Here is an 18,666-nt window from a genome sequence, read left to right as displayed (position 1 = left end):
CTTTAAAGGGATAGTATCCAGGGGCAGTGAGTGCTGCTTCTTTATTATGACCCATGTTTTTACATTATATGGATCCTGTGTGGAAGAAACAAAAATCCAATCTGAACCATCTGAAGTCAATAACAAGTAATCTGTTGACTTAAACTGGCTTTAAATCAAGACCTAGGAAATACTGGAGTCATTTTTCTGGATGCTAGGTGTTCGCATGGTTAGGCTGTGGGATATGGTAGCTGGTAACCAGCTGATATTGTTTCTTACTTTGAGGATGATGATGAAGAAAAAGAAGACATCTATTATATTGCAAGCTAGTGTGTGCCCAATAGAGATTATTTAATTAGGATTTAGTTTCATGGAGATATCATAAAGATATTAATAGTATTTTTTTAAATTATTATTTGAATCATAACTGACACTATTTTTAAGTACCTTATTTTCATTGCTAGAATGTTGAATGTCCCAGATTTCATTATTTGAGTATATATCTAGATATGTACATACCTATGTGAATAACAGAGAAAATTTGCATTTGTGTGAGTGTAACTTATAAAGGTAATTAAACAGAGAGGAATTTTAGTGTAAGTATTCACCTACATTATATTTAAAACTTAGTCCTACATGCCTTGTGAATTTTTGGTACACCTGGCATGTAGGACCACTTGCTCTTTATGAATACATTTTGCCTTTAGAAGGAAAATAGAAAGAATAAGTGAAACCGGATACTCTCTCTTTAAATCATAAGAAGCATTTTAATGTTTTCTATATGTTCTGGTTTATTATTTTGAAAAGATTAATAAGCAAATATATTGATCTCAAAAGTTAAAATATATATATAGATATCCATATCTCAAAATAGATTATTTGAGCGAAAGCCGTTTTCTTAATTTGTTACCCTGTAAATAAGTATGCATTTTTGTAAAACAATCTGAGTTTAAAATATTAACTCCATCTGACATCCAAGCATGTGAATGTGTCCTTATTTGATTGTATCTTATAGATGTTCAGTGATGTGCTCAGTTGCTCAACAATGGCTGACTCGCGTGTGTGCTGTCATGCTACAGACAACATGTACAGCATACCCAATGTTTTAAAAAATCTAAAAACACCAAAAACCCCACAAAAAACACACAAAAAAAAAGGATTAGTCCTTGGAGAAATGTAATGTTTCCACAGTGAATGTTGCATGCATAGATGGTGGTTTGTTGATACTCATTTTCGTTTGAATTTCTTTTAATTTTCATTTTGCTTCCAGATTCATCAGGAAAAAAAAAAATACAGACTTATTCTAAAAGTTGTAAAAACTGAAACAAAAGCAGTATGAGAATTGTATAAAAATGCCTGTAAATCTGTCTCAGTTTTCACTTTATGTATAAATCCATGTCATGGTTTTGTGACTGTATACAGGATGTATCTTGAGAATTTATGCAAATTGTGCTGTATAAAGACTGTTATCCCAGTCTGACAAATAAATATTTAAAATATCTGGTTTGGTTTCTTTTCCCTAATTAACATGAAAATATGTTTTGCTGGTTCAGATTTCCCATTTGTTGACCAGAGTGATTTTATTGTAATGCTGTACACACTACCCATATTCATCTGTTCTATTTTGTCATTAGCACACCTCCCAGGGTGTCACTAATGTCCCATGATTCATTTTGAATTAAGGAATGGTTAGTTCATCAAAACTTTTCTTCAAATAAGTCAGAACCAGAATCCACCTACGGCTTGTTGATATCTTCACACAGATTCATCTCTGGCATCCAATATAGACAACCAATAAATGTGCGTACATCAGCACAGTTTAGGAATGTACAGTTTTTGTCTCCTCACTGTGAAGAAAAGATGAATTGAAAATGTAGTCTGACTCTGTACCCTTTTAAGTTCCTGATGAAGGCAGAATAAGAAAGAAACTGATAAACCCTAAAAGTATTTTCTGGTTCTTTCCTCCAGTAGAAAGAAGGTTGCCAGGAACAATAATTTAGACCTTATTATAAACAAGAAATCAGTTTCTTTCAGTAAACATTTTTATATTATTGAATTGTACCTGACTTGTAGAACACCCATGAGGTTTTTGCATAGAGCTTGCTTTTCTGAGCCACATTATACCTATATTTATTATATTTGCATAGTTTCCTTCTTTGATACAAATAATAAAAAAATTCATGCAGTCCAGGTAAGATAAATTGATGTTTGAATCTGGCACCTGGAACACATACCCTGGAATTTTTCCCGTCAGTTGATGCCCTTTTCTCAAAAAATAATGTAGTAAGAAATAGGTAACAACTTTGAGGATGCCTCAAGAAAAGAGGTGCGTTTTTTCATATTAGCCTACTTTCTATAGCAGTGATATGGGCTAACTTCTATTAATTTCTATCAAGAGAGGCTGCCTTAATCACAAAGATATACATTTAGGCTATATTGAGTACCTCTTTCTGAGGAAATAGTCATGGCTAAAAGTAACTCTTCACCCCACACTCAGCTCCACTTCTCATCATTCTCTTATATTTCAGTGAGAAAACTCCTGCCCAGCATGCTGGCCCTTTGGAAATAGTTAGAAAACATTGATGAAGTGTTGATAGCTCCACAGGACAGAAAGTTGTCTGCAATTAGCTTCTGTGAAATATGTAAATTTATCTTAATCTACCTCCAGAAAACTAGTTTACAGAAGGAAAATCCTAGTATCCCTTCGTACTCACAGAAAGAATGATTAAAAAATATAATTCTTTTTAAATAATTAACAATGTTTAACAAAAATGTGTGTTTACTCAGTTAAACCACTCAGCAGAACGCAGAGTATTCATGAAATATTTTCTTACAGTGCTATTGCAGAGTTTAACCAAGCAGCTATATGTAGTATACAATGTGAAACTGGGAATTGGTCAGTTCATGGAATATTTTTAAAATTTATGTTGAAATTAAAGCTCATATAGAGAGAAGTCACTGAAAAATATTCACAGAGATTCAGCTTAGCATTCAGTCTCTTAGGACGGATCCCTCAATTCTCAGATACTACAATGAATCACCAAAGAGCCACCAAGTTCCCAGGGTGAGAAAATCCTTGTGCTTCAAAATTGCCACAGCTAAGGGGCCTTGCTGCCCCTTGTAGCATCACCCACAGCTGCAGCTGCATTTTGCAGGCACTGATTTCATGCTACTAAAACTGCTTATATAACTATTTGCTGCATTTTTTATTATTATATTTTAAAATAAAATTAGGTCTGAATTGCTCCTATCTCTTCCAGTGAAGTCACATATCAGGGACACCTACTTCTCTATTTTGTCCTCTTTTCAGTGAACTGTCCCTCCAGGGCTTTGTTCTCAGACCTTCTCATAGGTTTCACATATTTGTCAAGTCAACACACTTTGGTTTCTCTTCTATTAGCAACTCAAGCATGTCTGGACATAAGAACTTATGCTTTTAAATTGTTAAAACTATCCCCAGGAACACAGGTCTTCAGATATATTGTCCTGACCATGAATCCCTGTATGCTTTGGGACATCTCTCTGAAGGCTTTCTTACCAGGAACCATTAAGCCCTTGAGGTCTAGCAGAAGTTACTGCTCCTCAGATATGCCAATTTGCAAAAGATTGTCCAGCCCACTAAAATTCTTTGAACTCTTTAATCTCCTGCTTCCTTAGGAGGCCAAACTCTCAGGGACTCTAGCAAGAACATTGCAGCAAACATCTTCAACATTATTCTTTTCATAGAATTATAGAAGAGTTTGGGTCAGAAGGGACATCTAAAGGTCATCTGCTCCAACCCCTCTGCAGTGAGCAGGGACATTTTCAACTAGATCAGGTTGCTCAGAGACCTGTTCAAACTGACCTTGAATATTTCCAGGGATAAGTCATCTACCACCTCTCTGGGCAACCAGTTCAAGTGTCTCACCACCATCATCTCAAAAAAAATTTGTCCTTTTATCTAGTCTGAATCTAACCTCTTTTAGATTAAAACCATTAACCCTTGTACTACCACAACAGGCCTTACTAAAAACTTTGTCCCTCTTTCTTATAAGCTCTCTCTAAGTACTGAAAGGCTGAAATAAGTTGTCCCCAGAGCCTTCTGCTCTCCAGGCTGAACAACTCCAACTATCAGGCTTTCCTCACAGGAGAGGTGTTCTATTGCTCTGATCATCTTTGAGGCCCTCCTCTGGGCCCGCTCCAACAGGTCCATGTCTTTCCTGTGCTGAATACAGTATTGCAGGTGGGGTCTCACAAGGGCAGAGAAGAGGGGGAGAATCCCCTTCCTCACCCAGCTGGCCACACTTCATTTAATGTAGCCCAGGATACAGTTGGCTTTCTGGGCTACAAATGCACATTGCCAGCTCATGTCCATCCACCACTACACCCAAGTCCCTCTCTGCAGGGCTACTCTAAATTCATGTCTGCCTATGCATGGAAATTAGGAAATTCCTTCATGCCTTCCTTTTTCTAGATGATTTTCCTGACATACCTGATGGAGAAAGAGCACAGTGCATCTTTTTCAGCCCTGCTTTACAAGGACACCCAAGTTCCACAAATTTCAGCCTGACAGTTAAGGATATTTATGAATTCAGGCCACAAAAATAAGCAAAACAATGTAATAAAAAAGTCATAAATTATCAGAGCTGCCTCCAAAGTGTCACGCCAGCATATATTAGAGATCTCTCCATATCTGTCACACCAGCATATCACTTTAAACTGAGGAAAAAACTAAGCACATAGGGATATTTGGATGATTTATCTATATCATTATGGTTAAAATGGTATGATTACTTGCAGAGGAAGACTTGGGCACTGAAGGTCTGACAGGATAACTTCTAGTTTGGACAGGATGGTCATTTTACTGTGGTTACCATTTTAGAGTGGCTACTACTACGACCTTTCCGAAGGGTCTAGTATTGCTTGATCCTACAGCATTCCAGTTACTGTATCAGGATTTTTAGATGATACAGTAACAGAGAAGATTTTAAACACAGATGAAAATACAAAATAAAACCTTTATTTCAGCACAGACTGTCAAGTCTCAAAAAGTTCTTGTTATCAGCAGTTCAGCATCTACATTTATTATAAAGATGGAAGGCATTGCCATCAAATTGGGAGCTGGGGAATACACTGGTTGGTAGGGTTCTTGCTGTTTAGAGGAGCCTTGACAGTCAGGAGAAATGGGCTGATGGGAAACTCATGAAGTTCAAAAAGGCAGATGTGAAGTCCGGCAGATGTGAAGTCCTGCATCTGTGATGAAATAACCCCATGCAGCCAATGGGGGCCAACTGAATGATGTCCAGTTCTGTAGAAAAGGACTTAAGGGTCCTGCTGGACAAAAAGCTGAATATAGGTCAGCAGCATGCCCTTATTATAAACAAGACCAACCAAATACTAAGGTGTATTATCACTAATGTAGTCAGTGGGTCAAAAAGGTGTTATTTCTCTCTATTTAACACTTGTAAGAATTTACAGTATTGTGTATAGATTTAGGCTTTCCAGTAGTAGAAAGACATTGATAAATTTGAGCAAGGCCAGGGGATACCTAACAACATGGTCCAGAGACTGCCACATATGAAATATGAGGAGAGGCTTGAGACAGTTGGATTTGTTTGGCTTGGGGAAAATAAAGGGAGCTGTCTACAGATGCCTTATAGGAGGGTACAAAGTAGATAGAACTAGACTCTTGGAGGTGTGCAATGATAGGACAAGAGTCAACAGACACAAGTCACAACATGAGAAATTCTGCTTATATATTTAGAAAAAAAAAATCACAGTGTGGGTAGTCAAATATTGGAACAGGCTGCCTACAGAATTTGTGGAATCTCCATCCTTGGAAGTATTTAAAACTTCTGGAGAAGTCCCTGAGCAACCTGATACATCTGGAATTGTTTTGAGCAGGGGTGGGGAATTTGACTAGACGACCTGCTATTGTCTCTTCCAAACTAAACAACTGACTATGGCTCTAGAGCTAATGTAACAGCAAGGAATTACATCCTTGTATTAACACTTCATTTTTTAAATAATCAAAGAGAAGGACAGTGCCTCTGGCTTCACAGATGTCAGAGTCACCAATATACATTACATTTTAGTGAGATTAATCATCAGGGTTTATTTGTGTTTGTAAGATGAAATGCTTCTGCACAAAGAAGGCAGTGAGCAGTGTCCCCTGTTTGGCAGCACTGCAGTCCCACTGCTCTTGTGTGACATTCACTGTTGGCCAATATAAATATTTCACATCAAAAAGCTGCAAAGTCTGTTTGCTAAACTGCCTTTTCCAGTTGTAATACAGAAATTTACTCCAGTTTTCAGGTTTACTAACCTTCCAATGGCCTTTCTGTTTTCTAGACAAAAAGGCAAAAAATATAAAGCAATGGAGTGAAACACAATTAGTAGAAGGACTATCTGCTGCCTGATCTGTGCAGGCCAAAATTATTTATGGTCTCCCACTATCTGCAATAGTGGCCCAATAGCTATACCTGTACTTGTTAAAAAACAAAACAAAACAAAACAAACAATGACAGGGTTCACCCTTTTCTTGTAGGCCATCTAGAATGGACTGGTTCATGCTTAAGTGTCCCAAAACAAGTGACTCTGCCAAAATCACCTATTGAGAGCAGTCTCTGTTACTAGTTGTATATCACTTGATATGTCAGAGCTGTGTCAAGGGATGTGATAATAACAAAATGGTATAGACAACCATAAGTCAACACTCCAACCTGCATCCTGCGTGGAACTGATTCTCACTGAATATCACATTGTATTTGGAAAAAAATATGTTACAATAGCCCTTAGAAGACATTTCAGCTAGGAGCCATAAAAAAGTTTCAGGTGCCATTTAAAAGAAACTCGAAGGACATGTAAAGTAAAACGACAAAAATATTCAAGAGAACTACTATTATTATAAGTCCCCTCCTTCCCCTTTAGCCTGGCGTGGATCCACAAACAAGAAAAATAGAGGACAATCAGACTCAAAGGGCTGAGTGTTGGTGAGTTGGACAGTGGAACCACTGTGCATTTAGTTCACTGTTTTCTTGAGATCTGCAGTCAAAACAAAAACTCTCCTTAGACTTGTCTTCTCACCATAATCTTGATGCCAGGAATAGCTGTAGTACACACAAGACTCCTACTTGGTAAGGAACAGAAGACTTTCAGAACTTAAGTTTAATTTCAGAGTTATTTAGTTGGTGAAATGTTTGACTTTCATATACAAAGGCTGTAATTTTCTTTTTTTTTTTTTTTTAAAAAAAAAAACTGATTTGCTTTCCTGTGTGCCATGATAGGGTCAGGTTTAGGGTCAGGTTGCAGTGCAGGACTTTAGTGTGGAAAAGGCACAGAGACCCAAGTTGCTGCACAGCACTACACCTTCTCTCCTGCTTCAGGAACCTCCATGCCAAAAAGAAACAGCCAGTGGGGCAATCAGCTACAAGTGGGATGCAAAAGTCAAGTAGACAAGAGCTGCAGCATTGTGGTGAAAGTGAAATGGGACTAGATCAATGCCTAAAACTCTTATAGTCCTCTCTTTATGAGAGAAGGTACAATATTTAACCAATGACACAATAGCACCGCTGCTGTAAAGCTGTTCGGTTTTACATTTTTTTCTAAAAGCGATCTGTTCACTGTATTGTGATTCTACCTGCTCTTATTCATATAAAGTCCATTAATAATTTATTTCTAATTAATAATTGTAAATATTATAATTCATTATTAAATTAATTTCTGAGCTTATTGCGTGTGAGTATGCTTAAGCATAAAAACAGTAGTGGTTTTGTTTAATAATTCAGGCCACCAATTCGTCATACGAACATGTAAAATTATATTAATTTGGGGATTTAAGGTATTCACAGAGGATTTTAAACAAACATTCCCTGCTAATCCTACAAGTAGGAGCTATAATGACTCCAACATCTCCCACTCAGAAAATGAGGGTACTGTTAATACACAGAGATTTAAGTCCTGTTCCAGATATGAGTTAACCACTGATTATGATCTATGAAGGACAGATGAAAGGATTGCAATAAATACAAAACAGAAAGAATGTTACCTTCCATGAGGTGTATTTAAAACTATTTCTAGAAATACAAATACTGTAGAGATAAAGGTGCTAGAGAATGGGGATTGAACGTGTATACCAAATCACCATTTCCATATCTAACTCAAAATTATTTTTCCATGACTGGCATTTCAAAATATAAAGGAAGTAAAATTTGACGCTTTTAGACTTTTTTATGCTCGTGAAACAGGCCACTTGAAAGCAAGTCCTGATAATGATAAGAATTGTCTTCATCTTAGTGAGAATACAAGATAATTGATGATTTTTCAGCGAGTTACATTTCAAGACACCAAGAACAATAAAGATGATTACAAAAACTCACAAGCTTTTTCATCCTTGTAATCTACAGAAATTAGGGAAGTGCTATTTCTTTTCTTTCACAGGTGGGGCATCTGAGGCACAAAAAAACTACAAGTCTTTTCAAAGGTCTTTAACTTATCATGACTTTCTCATCTTTTCTTTGTAAATGATAGGCCTTACTCAGTCCCTTCCCCTAAGAAGAAATTAAATAAAAGAAAATCTCATTTCAGTTCTCTGTTCTGAAAATCAAATTAATAAAACCTGGAATAATTTTTTGTGTCTAAAGAGTGGAGGTCAGAAAGGAAACTCCAACTAGAGAGCAGTAAGCATTCATGCTGACAGCAAGTGCCTGGAGCTTGCGTGCTGTCTTTGAAGCAGATTTGTGCTAAACACATTTGAGTAATCTCTCAGAGCTGCTTGCAGTCTCTGCTCTAATTGACAGTGGTAATAACAGGCTCATTTTCATCAATGGCTTTGAGAATTCAGAGGAGCTTTTACAACCTGGGGGTACTTCATTCTTTCTTCATCCTAGGCATTCAGAAAATGGAATAAAAATTAAAATTAGCTATGTGAAAACTAAGACTGGTTCTTAGGTCTATACTCTGTTCTCAGTCTCCTCTAGCATGAATTCAGGGTACAGTAGAACTTAGTATTATTTTTCTTTTTGTTATTTTATTATGGACAGAAGGATGCAGGCATGCAAACTTTTCAACAGTTCTCCTACCAGAGTTCAGCTGATGTCATCTTTGTTCAGTTAATATTTGTGGTTTCTATACTGTCATCTGCAGAGTTTTTTCTTTCTAGTTCTGTTGTATATCACAGAGACAGGAATTCCTCACGTCATCTACTCCTTTCCTCCCACTGGCATATGATGATGGTTACTCGCTTTTTAGATTATATTGACTCTATATTCAAGCATAGAAGAGTAACACAGCCTTAGAGGCCTGCAATGCAGGCATTTAAATTTAGGTAAAATAGATCACACTTTGGAATTCTTAACTATCATCACAAAATTGCAAGCCAAGGAAACACGGCAGTCTAAGAAGAAACAATAATGCCTGGTAAGCAGAAAAGAGTGATATGGTTTAATGAAAATAAATGCTGTGCATAGTGTGAAATCCTTTGTTCATGACAGACAAATTGATACTAGATGATAGGCCTGATGTTGCTTTAGGAAAAGAATCCAGAGCTCCAGATTGTGTTTGTTTAACACCACTCACACAAAATGGATTCATCTGAGCTATTCAGGGCATTGGGGTAACACTTAAAGCTACCTGAAATGAATCTCTTTTTTGTTATTTTGCTGAAAGTACAGGCTTTCTCTGATAAGAAACTGTATGTGTTTTTAATATTTTTTTAGCATATTTCAAATCACACAGTGTAGTAAAGAGAAATAAAACATACACAGCACACACTCTAAAAGCTCAGAAACATAAAACAAAATAAACAACCAAGTTATTTAAACATTTATTTTAAAATTTATTTTTCAAATACAGTTTTTAAAAAAATAGTTTTAAATGATGGAATACTGAAAATATTGGAATCAGTGTATTTTGCAGAATTAATAAAAATTTTTCCAAAAAGTAGGCGGTGCATTTATACCAAGGAAACGTGGCTTAAATCCCTGAAGGAGCAATGTCTGGTGATGTGCAGCACAGCAACATTTACATACAGATTTACATGAGAATAGAAAAGCAAGTCTGTGCTTTCTTGATGATGCATTAAAAGCTAGCTGAAATCAATAAAAAGGCTTCAAAATTACATAAGAAAAGATTTTTTGGGTAAAAGCTTGTGTTTGGAGTAAGAGCTCTTTTCTCATTTCTACCATGATGTTTATTAGGATATTTAAGTGTAACATAATTTACAGACCATGTTGTTCTGATGCCACAAGGCTTCTCAAAACTACCAGTGAGGGTGAAATTAGTTTCATCATTATCATTAACCTCAGTTTCTATATCTTGGTATGATCAACAGAAAGAGGAAATGTTTTAAGGCATAGTAAAACAATGCACCTACAGAGAAACTCCAAAAAACAATATTAATCATTATAATAAATTCTCAAAGGCAAGGCTTAATCACATAATATCACAGGTTAAATAATGAAGTAGTTGTTAGTATATAGGTCAACAAAAGAACCAAGAGAAACAGGAAAAAATATTTGATTGTAGTGTTAATGTAGGAACAATGCAAAAATATTATGCAGTCTGAAGCCCATGGGAAAAATGTTTCCTTGTATCACTCAGTTACCTTGAAAAAATTTTGCAGTCATACCTTATTGCACATTCTAAACAGAAGAAATAAAGACTCTCTGTAAAACATATTCCATATAATTTTTTTTAAAAAAAGTAATTAACTTTTGAGAATAGAACATCAAGTGGTGAAAGATTTAAAGTGATGCTTTCAGTTCTATGCATTTAATATCACTGATGGATGCTAATGCAGCAAGTGAAAATAATTCACTGATATTTTTTATTTTTTCTGGAGCTTTTAAAAACACTACTGCTACTCCTAGCAACACCAAGTAACAACACCAAGCAGCAGCATTTTTGCCAGTGCCACCTGACTTCTTTTAAGATGTGATGCATCCAAGTTTGCTCTGATTCATCACTATGCTACCAGTCACCTTATCGTGTGGGGAGGTTGGAGCAGAAAACACACACACACATGCCCACACACCTGCTTAAAATTCTGATAAGCTTGACCTAGTTACATAGCAAAAGATAACATCTGAGAGATGGCTGCTGAGTTGCAGCAGCAAAGTGTGGCAAATGGCAGATAAAAGAGGAGTGCTCTTTCTCTGGGAGAGGAGGTGGAGGACCTGCTGCAGATACCCAGCGGCACTGCCCGGGTGCAGCACCCTTACCCAGAGAAACAGGGCTGGAGTGATCCTGCTCTCCTGCTTCCGCTTCTGCCCCTGTTCCTGCAGGGGCTGTGACCGCCCTTTATACCTTCTTGTTATCTCCTTGGTGCTTTCATGCTATATGGGGTGTTTTATATGCAATTCATACATGTTCCTTGTTGTGTCTGATGTGCCTGAGCCAGGTTCTGCCCAGCTTTCAGGGCTGCATTGCTTCAGTGAGCAGCAGAACAGCAGATGAGATTTGTATTTGTGCCCGTAGGACCCCTGATATCATATTACACTTAGACTCTTGAAGACTCTGCTTATGGACAGGAAAAAAGATAGTACCAATGGTCCATTTGCCTTGGAATTAAATCTACTCAGTAATTACAAGTCTCTAGTGGATTCAGGCTATTTTCCAATTAAAAAAAAAAAAAAAAATCTTTATTTTAATGACTGTGATACACTTTATGTCTACAAGCATTCAACAGAGAATCCCAGAGCCTAGTGTGGATCAATATGAAGAGCTATAAAACAAAATTTTATTGTAGACCTAGAAAAATGTTGTGTCATGTTTTTCAAATAATAAAAGAAAAACAACTTTTTCTTTTTTTTTTTAACACTCTGGCCTTGTATTATCAAATAACAGTTATATCATTTTAAGATTCAGGCACTAAACTCCAGGCTGGAGGAAGGAACTTTATCTTTCTCAAGTGTAGAAATTAAAAAACTTTTGCTGGACTTGGACACCTATGGTGGATTGAGAAAGAATGAGGAGTTGGTATTGTTGTGCATTCAACAATAATTAGGCACTCACCTAAAGTGTGAATGATCATGGTTCATATTTCTCTTTTCTACATGTTTCTCATCAAGCTCTGGAAAATAGGTTTTTCTTCTTTATTGACTTCAGCAGGCCCTTACCCTGCACTTCCCCAGCAGCCCGGTCAGACATTCCACAGGGGTGAGGATGCACTCAGGGCCCTTACACATGGACTGGACAGGAAACCACTGGTGTTGAACATCTTTCTGAAGCTGGGGTGATCTCAACTGCACAGAAATCACTGATATGGGCCTGAGAATATTCTCTACACTACTAAAGCAAAAATTTGCTGAAACCTAGCTTGCTAGAATGGTCTTTCCCAGTCATTCCTATTTAAATTATTACTCTTTAAAGATAAAGGTCTAAAAGGTCCAGGAGTTTAAATAGATTGTTCTCAATCACCCTTTTCAGAGTCCTGCTCGAAGTGTGACATACAGAGCCTGTTCACTAGACACCCAAGTTTGATGATTAAAGATAGAAGCCAATAACAGTTGCTGAAGTGCCTTGGTGGACTTAAGTCAGCAGGGTAGTGTCCGCAACACATCTCCTCACCAGCCTCCAGAACCAGGCACATGAGCTCCAGCAATTTAAACCTTACATGACAGCAGAGGCTATGGCATTCATAACATTGCTCAAAAACCAGAGTGGTACTGGAACTAATTTTCTTAGAAGTTTAATAATACAATATTTGATTTGTTAGAATCAAATGTTAAACCTGAATTAAAAATTTATGTGGTAGATTAATTAAGCTTTAACGAAAAAATGAAGTGGGATCTTGTTTGTTAAGAGAAAAAGTGCTCATCAAATGCATTCTCCTTAGTCCAGTCCAACTGACCTCATGTGTTGGGAACTATTAGCCACACAAAAGGGTGCTTGCAAAAGTGATATGCTCAAGCCTCAGGCGACATTCTTGTTTTATTCGTGTGTATTTACACTGTTAAGTGGTTACCCTTGCCCAGAACCAGATAGAGATACAGTATGGGATTTTTAAAAATACTTCAGTAGTTGCAAACATAGATTTTTGAAGAATATACTTTTTCACAAGTTTATAGATGAGAGTAAAAGTGAGTGAGATAATGGAAGCTTCAGGGTTTGTGCAGAAGTTGCTGAATTCATTCTGTGTTAACCAGCACAAAAATAATAACAATTTTAAAGTTATTTTTATTTGTAGAAAATACATTAATTATTACCAAGATTCCCTGATGCTCTGAATTATAATATTACCTTTTAATGACAGTCTTGGGTCTGTGATACATTTCCAGTATCAGATACGTTTCAGTCAGTGTTCGAAAAACTCGATTTGAACTTTAAAAGATTATGAAGAATGCTGACTAGACAACAACCTAGAGATATGAGAATAAGGAAATAAAAGAGTGAGTAAACTCTCTGAGGAAGAAAACCCAGGGGCTACATAAACCTGGAACACTCCCCACAAATATATGCTATCATATTTACTTAGAAGACATAAGTTGAAGATGAAGACAATATGACTACACATATGGTGATATAAATATGGTGACAAAGTTAGAAAAAAAAGAAGCTTTTCTAAAATGATAAACTAAAAATAAACATTAATAAGCATTTTATAGAAAATTGCTTCGTGCAGACACTTCTATTAATTTCCACATATTTAAAATATTATTAACAGTGATGTAACTACCAAGAAGAACCCAGTTAAGTAATTTTTATATATTATTTATAATAAAGACCAGTTGTAAGCTGCAATTTTTACATCTTTTATTAACATCTGTGAAACTCAGACACTTAAATCTAAGCTTCATATCGGAATTATTTTTTTCTGACATTTAAGTGTTGTTGATTTTAAAGTAAGCAGCAGATGGCAGCAGCGACAGGAGCATTGCCCCCAGGTTTACTCATCAGGCACTTAGGCTAGATATAGACAGTAAATTTTGTAACTTCCAGTAGAATTCAGGAGGAGAAGCAACCCTATCTGATGAGTCTGTACTTTCTTTGTAAGGGAAAAAAATGTCTTTAAAATTACATTTTTGCCTGAACAAAATGATACGTGGAAACGTGTATTAACAAATATTCTCTTAGCCACATCAGTGTTGAGGAAGTCTTGGCTTTAGAAAGCAGCAAAGTCTGTGAGTATATCTAACCTTCTAAAAATTAAAATACTGTTTTTCATTAAAAATTAACAAGAAATTATTTAGACCAAGAATTCTGAGGCACAGATTTAACATAAGTAAGGTGTAATCAATACACAAATTTAATTTATTTCTGAGGTCCTGTACTAGCTCATAATGTTAATTTTTACAAGCTTGGGGTGTTGCGGACAGCTCAAGACACTCAGCAATGATGATGTGACAAAATTTCAGACTTAAGGGGTGCGCAGGGTTCTCCTTTAGTAGTCTCAGGCTGAGCAGCTGAAAGTAATGATGCAAAAACTAACCATGAATCCTGCTGAACTGCCACTGATATTTTTTTTAATTAAACATTTTTATGCTAGATGTCATTTTTGGCAGGCTAGCAAGAGTTTTTTGAAAAACATGGGAAAAACATACCTTTTAAAAAATAACATTATAACATTAAGTACTTAGTAATGCTCTCTTAGTCATACATTCTTCTGCAAGTCAAATGAAAAAGCATTTTTAATATTTTTTATGATGATACTTGAACATGAGTATGTTGAGGAATTGTCTGAGGACTTGTCTGCTACAATAGGATGCGCTTTGATCCAGTAGTTTGCCAGAAAAAAGTGAATGGCTGGTCTGTGCAATAAGACACTATTTCTTGTTCAGAGTAGGGCCATAGGAGTTAGTCATGTATCCATCTGCCACCTTTCTCATACTTCATCTATGTCAAAAGTAATATGAGTGAAGTTCAGAACACCCTATTTTTAAGCTACTGGAATTGCACCAGTAAACATTTTAAATTGCAAAGTTATATATACCACTACTTGAATATTAGCAAACCAAAGACATCAATAAAAATCCATTGCTGAAAGAAACATCAACTTGCTTAAGGATATATTTTCAAAATTACTGATGTTTCCAACTGATTTTAAAGAACTATCTGGAATATATCTCTATATAAATAGATCTATATATGGAATACTCTTGTTCCTCACCAACGGATATTGCCAAATAAATGTGATTCTGCAGAAAGAATTTTATATAATTTTGATCATTAATTGTTAAGTGAAAAAAGTAAATCTAATTGACCAATTTACCAGCTTAGAGGACCATCTTCTGTCAGAAGTCAGAAACAATTTCAGAAACATTTAGAATTCTAAACATTGATTTACATGTCTAACTAAACAATTTTATTTTCAGACAAAAGTAATTTTTTTTTTTTTAATTATGCTAGCTTCTATCAATCTCCATCATGAATCATCATAGAACCATAGAACGGTTAACAGGAGAAACAGCAGGTATCTATCCAAGCAAATTTACATGTGATGTGTATGTTAAAAAGAATCCAGAAAGGTAACAAGAGTTCTTGTTATGATCTTACTGCACAGTACAGCTTTTAAAATGCTTAGGTACAGATACAAACAGAAAAAAAATCCAAACCACATATATCTGTGAATTGTAAATTATTTCTTCATCTACAAATATGCAAGTAATTATAGGCCAAGATTTTTAAATTTAAGCTCTATAATTTTCTGTACAGACAATGTATTAATAAACAGAAATATACATAGAGACCTAATTACTGAACAAGACTTTAGCATTTTGGTAAGAAAATTCACCCATTCTTCTTGCATTGCAAAGTACAATCATGTGGGAAAATGCCTGAAGACTCATTACAAGAATGCTGACAGAAGCTTTAGGTATCTCAGGTCAATGCTGCTACCTTTGCATTTGGACACATGGATGAGACAACATCATGCCCCACTCAAACAATTATATCTAGCAAGAGCTCTCTTCTAACATATGTTAATAAAATTATCCTCTATCTTCTTTCAGTTCAGATTGCATAAAATTGAAGTTATTGTTGCAAATGAGGCATGTTACAGATCACAGAAATTAGAAATGCAAGAGACTTAATATTATCTTGTCTCTTCTACCAAGGTAATTTTGCCCATATGATCGTGAACATTACTGAATCACCAAAAAAATTGGATCATCCAACATTTTTCTTGGAAAACTGGTGTTTAATAGGTTTTGCTATTTGAATACTCACCCTGATGCTCTGCAGTTTTAGTTTGATTTAATCATATAATTTCTACAACTTCAAAAAACAGTAGCACGATGTTAACAGATAATTGGTGGCTGTGATGATATTACAGGACATAGCCAGTAAACTGTATAACCAAAAAATCATTAGTTGGAGACCAGAAATTCATCAGTTTCTTTGTATTTATGTAGGTGTTTCCTCTTTAACCTGTGATATATTTCCCAGATCTGTAAGCAACTAAATTATTTCACAGCTGTTTTTAATAAAAGTTGGTAGAATCATACCACTGAATAATCCATAAAATCAAAAGATAATTTCTTCCAGAAGGTACCTTGGGACGTTGTGTCTGGTGTGTTTTGACGGCTCTGTTGAGCCTGAATCATGGAGCAAAACACTAAGTATTGTGGAAAAATCTGACACCTTGTTCATGTGGTAACACACACTTTCTAACCTCAAAACTGATTTTCTTTACCTAGTCGTTGGCTGTTGGATGTGGATGTGACTCCCCATGCTGTCATGAAAGAGGAAGAGAAGGCTCAACTAAGGAAGAAAAGGTAAAAAAAGTCCATCTCTTTTCACAGTGAAGCTTCACCATAACGTTGTACAGACTGCAAATAAAAGGATGTATCTTCTTTCTGAGTCTCTTCAAAAATTCATTAATATTTCTGTTTCTGTTTTTCTTTTGGTAAAACTCTACTAATAGTATGGACCTGCTCCCCCAGCCCTGATTAAGGTACCACAAGCAGTTGGCAATTCTGGTAACTGAAATGAGCTGGAGCTGGATAGTTCAGAGGAACCACCTAGATATATTTTTTTATATGGTTCACAATACATTTTATTAATTATTTGCAAACACTCTGTCTTGCCAGAAGATGGTGCCATAAATCCAGAAAACATGGATTTGTGTTTTAGTCAACAACAAAGGAGAAAAGTGCACGTTTTCTTTTTAACACTGCTATACAGAAATTTAAAAAATTTAACATCTAAAAGGAAGAGAAAAGCTACCCATAGCTTATTGACCCCCAAACTTGTTACAATTCTGAAGGCTTCTTAAGTTTCTCTGGTATTTGGAGTCTGTCTGCTTACTTGCTTGTTTGTTTTTTTGTATAGGAAAATACTCAAATAATTAAGTTCAGTATATAATCGAGAGTTTGGTTTCCTTGGCTTGGTCTGTTCTTTACCTTAGTTTACTTCAGTAAGTACAGTTCCAGAACCTTCTCTCCTGTAGTTAGCCATGCTTCATATCAGCATTTTGCATCAAACAAGAATAGCCCATGTGAATTGCACATGTTCTTCACATTCCTTGAACTTTTCATTTTATTGTTCATTTTGGAATATTTTAACCTTAAAAAAACAAAAAACAAAAAAAAAAAAAAAAACAAAACAAAAAAAAAAAAAAAAAAACAAAACAAAAAAAAAAAAAAAAAAAAAAAAACAAAAAACCACACCCTGGTTACCTGTATTTTACAGAACTTGAGCTGATACAAGGCAGAAATAAAAACTGGCAAAAGATATTAGCATTTGTTATGTTCTTAGCCAAGGACCTGACTTAAAAAAGAAAAATTCAATTTACATCAGTTCTGTTAGTTCCATAAACTGGCAGAGTTGTAAATATTTTTCAGGCAACTAATATAACTTTTTTTGTATTTGCTACAGAGTTGTTGATTAAAATGGAGAGTTTTCTAGGATAAGTATTTGGTCATGAAAGGATCTTACTGGACTGATCAGATGTTCTTTAATATTCCTTCCAACTCAACACATTCTATGAATCTATGAAACAGAGACCTAGATTGGAAGCCAAACCTGTTTAAGCTCAGCCATGAAGTAGGCTGAATTGCTGGAACACTGCAAGGGTGCAGCCCTGAACACCCATGTGGGTAAACTTGGGTAAACTGAGTCCCACCTGAGGTCAGGTTATTTACAGATCTGGCTGCCTTTTTAACAGGTTCCAGAGGGACCCTTGTAAGATGGATCCCAGTTGTCTACTGTAGCATATGTTTGATGATACATGTAGAACCCCAAACTGGGTACAGCATAGTCTATCTATATGACTTCTAAACTCAAAGAATAACCAAGAAACTCCTTTCCCTAGCAAAACTCTAACAGATGATTCAACTGAAATCTTACAGACATAATAGTCCAGGTTTAATATTTCTGTGATGCTGACCATTACTAGGATCTACTGTCCAATGTAACCCACTCCCAGTGGCATAAGCCTAAACTTATTTATCCATCTTTGCTAAATTTATTATGTATTTTATTCCATTTCCTACCACTACCATAGCTTCTTTCAGAATTTTTAGCCAGTGACTAAAGTCAGAAATCCTATTGACAGACCTGAGATGACAAAATCCAGATCTCTTGAATATATTTATCCACAGACTTCTTTTAGATATTGCAAATTTCCTGTGAGCTTAGAAGTGGTAATGTTAATGATGGTATTCTCATAACTGACAAGATCCATATTTATGCATAATAAACCTTACCGGTCAAAAAATTTTGCGCCAATGGAAGAGTAATGATTGTCTTTATTTTTAATGAAAAATTTCT

Source organism: Tyto alba, unplaced genomic scaffold, assembly GCF_018691265.1.
Source record: "Tyto alba isolate M040663 unplaced genomic scaffold, T.alba_DEE_v4.0 Super-Scaffold_2, whole genome shotgun sequence".
Lineage (NCBI taxonomy): Eukaryota > Metazoa > Chordata > Aves > Strigiformes > Tytonidae > Tyto > Tyto alba.
The sequence above is the reverse complement of the archived record's forward strand: the minus strand, read 5'-3'. Positions refer to the sequence as shown.